This window comes from Dipteris shenzhenensis, chromosome 14 (genome assembly GCF_047967505.1).
Source record: "Dipteris shenzhenensis isolate YYH24624 ecotype China chromosome 14, Dip_SZ_1.0, whole genome shotgun sequence".
Lineage (NCBI taxonomy): Eukaryota > Viridiplantae > Streptophyta > Polypodiopsida > Gleicheniales > Dipteridaceae > Dipteris > Dipteris shenzhenensis.
In genome coordinates, this window is record NC_141609.1 from 30,873,793 (window position 1) to 30,881,020 (window position 7,228).

Sequence of the window (7,228 nt, forward strand, 5' to 3'; positions counted from 1 at the left end):
ATAGAGAGTTTCTATCACTTTGATGAATCGAGCACTTGATCAATCGATCACAAAGTTAAGCTCAAGGTAGTTCAATGTCTAGTTGAAAAAGCACATATGGTGGTTGGGCTCATTCGATGTATGTAAACTATCACCTTTTAAATTAGTCTTTGCTCAAAATGTTATAAAATTTATATCATATATCTTGCAAACCTATGGTTTTAAATTACAAGTTACAAGTGAAGACTGAGGACCATGCAATACTTTATCGGGCATTTCATCAAATAGATATACCATCAATTATAAAGATTCAAGTCCAAGGATGCCATCTTCATCTTCCAGGAAAGGGTGATTTTCAAATTGAATGGCATATGGCAGGTGACTTGAAGACATTGAAGTGTATGTTCAATATAAGCAAACTTGAGGGTAACTTAAAATCTCCTTGCTTGTATTGCAACAACCCAGCACATGTCTTAGATTCTAAATGGTGGAAAAGAGCACCCAAGAGAGATGAAGTAGATAAAAATTTCAAAGTAGTTCTTGAGATCCCAGTATGCAATGTTCACATTTGTACATTGCATGCATTATGTAGGATCATTGAGAAACTAGTCTTCCTATATATTGGATTTGCGTGGAAACTTTGCCCTGAGAGCAGAATAAAAGAGGCACTACAATCATTAGATGCACTGCTATCAGAAATTGGCCTCCATGGAGGAGATGTACATATTATAAAGGATCTTAAAAAATCTACAAATGGAAAAGATGTTCCTATCAAGCCATCTATTGGTGGAGTGAAGGCTAGAAGATTTTTGTCTCATCTAGAGAAAAGAAAAATAAATGGCCATAAAACAACATACATATCAAGGATAAAGTATAACTTGTGAAGAAAAGTACATAATGCTATCAAAGATCATCAGGGAGACGGATTGGCAAGAGATGTCAAGGTAGAAGTGTGGAAATGCTTAGATAAGCTTTTTGTTTTTTGTGACCAAGCCACCTTTAGCAAAAGTTATCAAAAAGCATTTGAAGAAGCAGTAAAGAGTTTTGGAAAGGCAATGAAAGAGGCTTGGACAACATTTAACATCACTCATTACATGGTAAGAACAATATCCTATTTTTGTGCATCTTTGTTTTTGAAAGCAAACAATATTAGTTTTAGATATTCTAATGTCCACTTGCCTATGTATCAAAACAACATATAATCTACAATCACCTTCTTTTCTTTGTAAAAAAATACGGATGCCCTGCAATTTGGTCCACAAAGGGAATGGAGAAATCACACTACATGGCATGGAATGCATTCTTTAGACATAAACAACATTTCGGAGGAAAACAGAAAGCCAATATTAAAAGAAGTCTTCCAGTGGTTCTATCGAGGAATACTACAAAGGCTTCTAGCCAAGAAGAAAGTTAATACATCACAAGTTAAGCTAGATTTTAGATTGGCTCAAAAGGAAAGAAGGAGGCAGAGTTTGGAGAACTCAAATGCAGCACAAAGATATGCTGGGTGGAGACACTCAAAGATATTTATAAACCACAAATGGGTAGTGTGACGCCAAAAATTGATATTTTTATTTAGCATTGGTATTGTTTTTCTCTATGTTTGATAAGAGTTTGAGTATCAAGTGATAGCCTAGTGGCTCCCACTTATTTCTATTCTCTAAGATATTGTATGAGATTGAGAGGATGAGTGGAATGGATCATTGTAAATACGATGTGTATGAATGATAAATACCTTGGTATGGGATGAGAGTTATTTGTGTATGGGATATTATGGGATTTTTAGAAAATAGTAAGAGTGAGTCATATAAAGAGGTGGGCTCATGTCCATGTGTTCCAATAATATAAGAGAGATCACATGCCAAGCGTGTGGAAGGCATGTGGAGGAGTGTGGAGTCAAGAGGAATCCTTGTAGAATTCCTATGTGAAATAAGGACGATGTGGACATATGAAAAAGAGAGGGTCCCTATGGGCTCCATGTGGGGAGACTCTTGACTTTCTCAATATTTTAAGAGTTTTGATCATCTTTTGATGGGACACATGACAAGAGTAGCCAAAAAGGACATGGATGGTGACATACGGGCTTATGTGATTGATGGGAAAAGGAATCTACAAGCAACAATTGTAAATGGGTGAAGGAGGGTAATAAAATCTCTATAAAAGGAGCCCTCCTCTTTCTTGTTCATCATCTCTTCCACCATTAGGTCTCATGTTGCTATAGCTCTAGTCTCCTCAAGCCTCTTCCATGAGTGTAATCAAAGTCTCCTCAAGCCTCCTCTAGTCTCAAAGTCTAGGAGTGTGGAATCAAGAGGAATCAAGCATTAGGTCTCATGTTGCTATAGCTCTAGTCTCCTCAAGCCTCCTCTAGTCTCAAAGTCTAGGAGTGTGGAATCAAGAGGAATCTTTCTAGAATTCCTATGTGGAATAAGGACGATGTGGACATAGGAAAGAGAGGGTCCCTATGGGCTCCATGTGGGGAGACTCTTGACTTTCTCAATATTTTAAGAGTCTTGACCATCTTTTGATGGGACACATGGCAAGAGTAGCCAAAAAGGACATGGATGGTGACATACGGGGTTATGTGATTAATGGGGAAAGGAATCTATAGGCAACAATTGTAAATGGGTAAAGTAGGGTGATAAAATCTCTATAAAAGGAGCCCTCGTCTCCCTTGTTCATCATCTCTTCTACCATTAGGCCTCATGTTATTGTAGCTCTAATCTCCTGAAGCCTCTTCCATGAGCCTTCTCTCCCTCTTGTCGATATTCTCTTATATAGACTCTTGAGTCCATCTCTCTCTAGTTGATTCTCTCCTATGAGTAGTCTTGGAGCCTCCGCTTCCTCTTGTATGTATGAAACCTCTTCTTCTCCCTTGTGCTTGTAGTATTTTGAGTTTCCTTGGAGTGGAGTCTCACTCTATTGATAATGAATATCACTTCGTATTCCCTCTCTTGAGACTCTCTTCCCTTTTCTTTCTTTCAAAGCCTTAAAAGTTCTTTCTATTCGGCCGCTCATTGCACACACATGGTCCATCTATTTCCTGAGCCACCAAGGGAGTTACTTACCCTCTTCTAGGCAACATCTATGAGTGGTGGATCGTTGATGAAGGCGGAGTCTTGAGGGAACATCCTGCTTAGAGTTGGCGTGTTTGAAGGCAATGGCCGGATCGGATGCTAGAAACAGAGTCATACGAGGGAGAGGCACAACCAGTTTTACGAATGAAAATCTGGGGAGCGAAGGTCCTGAGGGAACCACAGAGAGTCTCCAGTGGATGCTCCTCTTCTAGCAAGCCGGCGTCCTAGGCTAGTGTCTCCTTCTTCTTCTTCATCATGCAGTCTTGGAGGCAAAGCTCAAAATTGATCACCTGCTTGAGTGCCTTCTCAGCTCTAAATGTCACCCTTCTAGTCGTCTCCTCCACCTTTATAGCGGCAAATGAGCATCCTCTGCCCCTTTTCATAGCCCTGCTTGTTTTTTGCATTTGCTTCCAATTTACACTGTGGTTTTCATTACGCCGGTATGAATTTCGTCTGAGGTCTCAGGAAGATGTGCAGCGTGCGATGGCTGCGTTCGAAATGAAAGCTGAAGAGATCGATGCCGATTTCATGGCGTCGTTGTCCGGGCTACCTACAAGGTTTTCCTACAAGGAATTGGAGAGCATCACCGAAAATTTTAGAAAGAAGCTGGGACGAGGCGGCTTCGGGTCGGTGTACGAAGGTATTCTGCCACTAGATGGCAACAAAGTTGCCGTGAAGAGGTTGGAGAAAGAAGGCAGGGGTCAGAAAGAATTCTGTGCAGAGGTCGCGACGATCTCCAGGATTCGACACCTGAATCTAGTGTCCTTGAGAGGATTTTGCTTAGACGGTGTGCAGAGACTGCTGGTTTACGAGCTCATGCCGAGAGGTTCGCTGGATCGATGGATCTTCAAATGCAGGGATCCCGAAACAGAGTCAACCAAAGTGATTCTGAATTGGGGGACAAGGTTCAGCATCGCCGTGGACACAGCTCGGGGCCTAGCATATCTGCACGAGGAGTGCGAGGGGACAATTTTGCATTTGGATGTGAAGCCTGAGAACATTCTCTTGGACGAACAATTCAGGGCGAAGGTGTCGGATTTTGGGCTATCTCGGAGCATGGACAGGGATCAGAGCCGGCTGGTTACGACCATGCGGGGCACTCCAGGGTACTTAGCGCCCGAGTGGCTGCTATCAGGGGGCATAGACAACAAGACGGATGTTTACAGCTACGGAATGCTTCTGTTGGAACTGGTGAGCGGGAGAAGGAGCGTTGATCAATCGCAGGACGATCCGGAGACCTGGTACTTGCCCGCCATGGCCTTCAGGAAGCTAAGAGAAGGCAGAGGGATAGAGATTGTGGATCTTGAGGTGCAGGGCGAGGTGGTGATGAACAAGGAGTATCGGAAGCAAGCTGAACTGAGCGTCAGCGTTGCGTTGTGGTGTATACAGGAGAAGGCAACGAGGAGACCAACGATGGGCAAGGTCGTGCGGATGCTGGAGGGGAAGGAGGAGGTGAAGGAGCCTCCGGAGTCACGCAACTTCTATACAGAGGATGGGGGGAAGCCGATGATGGGGGAAGTCGACGATCCAACAGCCATTGAAGTGACCAGTTTCACGGAATGCTCACTTGAAATTTGTTGCGCATAGAGAGAGCAAGACATCTTACAGAATCCCTAGCATGTTCGAATTTTTTGCGTCTATGATTTCGTTAGATTTGGCATAGAAAGCTACCTGGAAACATGCTCCTGCAGATCATTCACACAACGGCTGCGTTTGTTTAGAAATACAACAGAGCAACCAAGTTATCGTCAGTTCTTGGTGCATACAGACCTAACTCTTCTCCCGCAGTTGATGCACACAAAACTGTCCAAAGAGCTAATCTAATGAAACAATACAACGGAACATGTAGCAGGAGAGTAGTTAATTCTTTTCCTGCACTTCATGCAAGCAATTAGAGTCTAGTGTAGAACACGTGCGTTGATTGAGAAAATCTTACAGGTGAGCGAACAATCGGTGTGGTAACTGGTTATTTCTTCTGACTTTTAGGAATCCTATAATGTCGGCTTACTAGATAACTCGAGAAAATTCAATGCCTCATAATCCAAGTAAAGCTATCGAGTCCGTCTGCACCAATTGCTTGAAGCATCCTTTAAGCTTGACCCGTGTACTAAGGGTTTGAGACCCACTCCACTGGGTCTCAAGGTGGTAAAATGTCTTTATTCTAGAAATAAAAATTCATTTGGCTCACTCAATGTTGGTGGTTAGAGGATAATTCCGAATTTTGAAAGATAAGTTTTTTATATTTGTATGCAATTCGTGTTTTAATTAATGCAAATATTTTATGACTATGAGTTTTTGATTTACTGCCTAGGCCAAGAGGAGAAGGTGAACACACACACACACACACACGCACACGCACGCACGCACGCACGCACATGCGCCTATACACATACATGCACACACACGAAGTGAGAGCAAGTAAGAGAGAAAGACGTTTGTTATGCCCGATGGCAAGGGTTGAAATTCTACCAACATCACTAGATCTGAGCTAGATCTATCAAGAGTGTCATGGTCAATGTTAGTGTTGTTGGCAAGGCTTATATGCTAATCTCTTATACCAATAACACAACAAAAGGACATTTATAAACACAACAAAATAATATTTAAATGCAAGCAACATACTTCAACATACAATTATCTAGAGTGTATGTCAAAATGATGCATTCGTAAATAGTTTCATTATGCGAGGATACAATAAGCTCCTAAGGAAAAACCTCATAGCCCACACAGTCCCTAAATCCTAAAAATGACATTGAGGTGGTATCAGGGATTATGTTAATGTAATATTGTAAATGTGAACATGTTATTAACGTTGCGTACTTATGTTATAAACTCATGCTAACAACGTGTGTATTATCATAACCGCAAAGATTAACCATCGATAAACTGGCTATTTAATTATCCCATTTTCTCGGCAGGCAATTTATTCCCGATGGGCTATTGCAATAGCCCAACAGGCCCCACCAAGAGATGGCTGAATCCTGACAGGCTTTCTAAATACATAATGTAGTGCCTAGATTTGGAGAAGCGTGTAGAGACAGCTCCTTGGGTAGCACACCCTTGCTAAGGCTTGGTTGTTCATTGTTCGTAGAACTAAGCTCTGAAATGATTTGTTGATTGGGCCATTTGTCCTACTCGGGCTGTGTTGGTGCTTGATATAGACATTTCTTTAGAGTGTTGATGAGACCTAGCTTGTTGGGCTATTTGTCCTTTCTTGGGCAAGGGTAGTCCATGATACGTATCATTGCAAGGACCTTTGACACTCAGTTTATTACTTGTAGGATTTGTGGGCCATTTGTCCTTCTTTGGGCAAGAGTAGTCCTACTATTTATTCTCACGTGTTGCTTGTGATTGTATGCTATTTGTTGTGTATTGTGGGCTACTAGTCCTATTATTGGGCAGTAGTAGTCCTCGTGTGTTGTTTCTAACATAGGTACTGTGCAATGGATGAATCTTGGGTTAGTTGTCCTATAGTGAGTTGGGCAAAACTAATCCTTGAGAAGGCCATTCATCTTTAGTGCATTTGTGTTTTATTGTGTGGTTGACTTTTGGGCATTGTGTCCTATTTTGGGCTAACAACGTGTGTATTATCATAACCAGTCAAAGATTAACCATCGATAAACCGGCTATTTAATTATCCCGTTGGGATAATCCATTTTCTCGGCAGGCAATTTATTCTAGGTGGGCTATTGCAATAGCCCGACGGGCCCCACCAGGAGATGGCTAAATCTCAACAGGCTTTCTAAATACATAATGTAGTGCCCAGATTTGGAGAAGCGTGTAGAGACAGCTCCTTGGGTAGCACACCCTTGCTAAGGCTTGGTTGTTCATTGTTCGTAGAACTAAGCTCTGAAATGATTTGTTGATTGGGCCATTTGTCCTACTCGGGTTGTGTTGGTGCTTGATATAGACATTTCTTTAGAGTGTTGATGAGACCTAGCTTGTTACGTGGATTGGGCTATTTGTCCTTTCTTGGGCAAGCGTAGTCCATGATACGTATCATTGCAAGGACCTTTGACACTCAGTTTACTACTTGTAGAGTTTGTGTTTAGGTATTTGGGCCATTTGTCCTTCTTTGGGCAAGAGTAGTCCTACTATTTATTCTCATGTGTTGCTTGTGATTGTATGCTATTTGTTGTGTATTGTGGGCTACTAGTCCTATTATTGGGCAGTAG

At 41.9% G+C, this 7,228-nt stretch overlaps 1 pseudogene; it reads left to right on the forward strand.

Annotated features, from left to right (window-relative positions):
- The first annotated feature begins 3,251 nt into the window (after positions 1 to 3,251).
- On the forward strand, positions 3,252 to 4,640 carry LOC147894462 (G-type lectin S-receptor-like serine/threonine-protein kinase SD2-5 pseudogene; annotated as a pseudogene).
- The last annotated feature ends 2,588 nt before the right edge of the window (positions 4,641 to 7,228 follow it).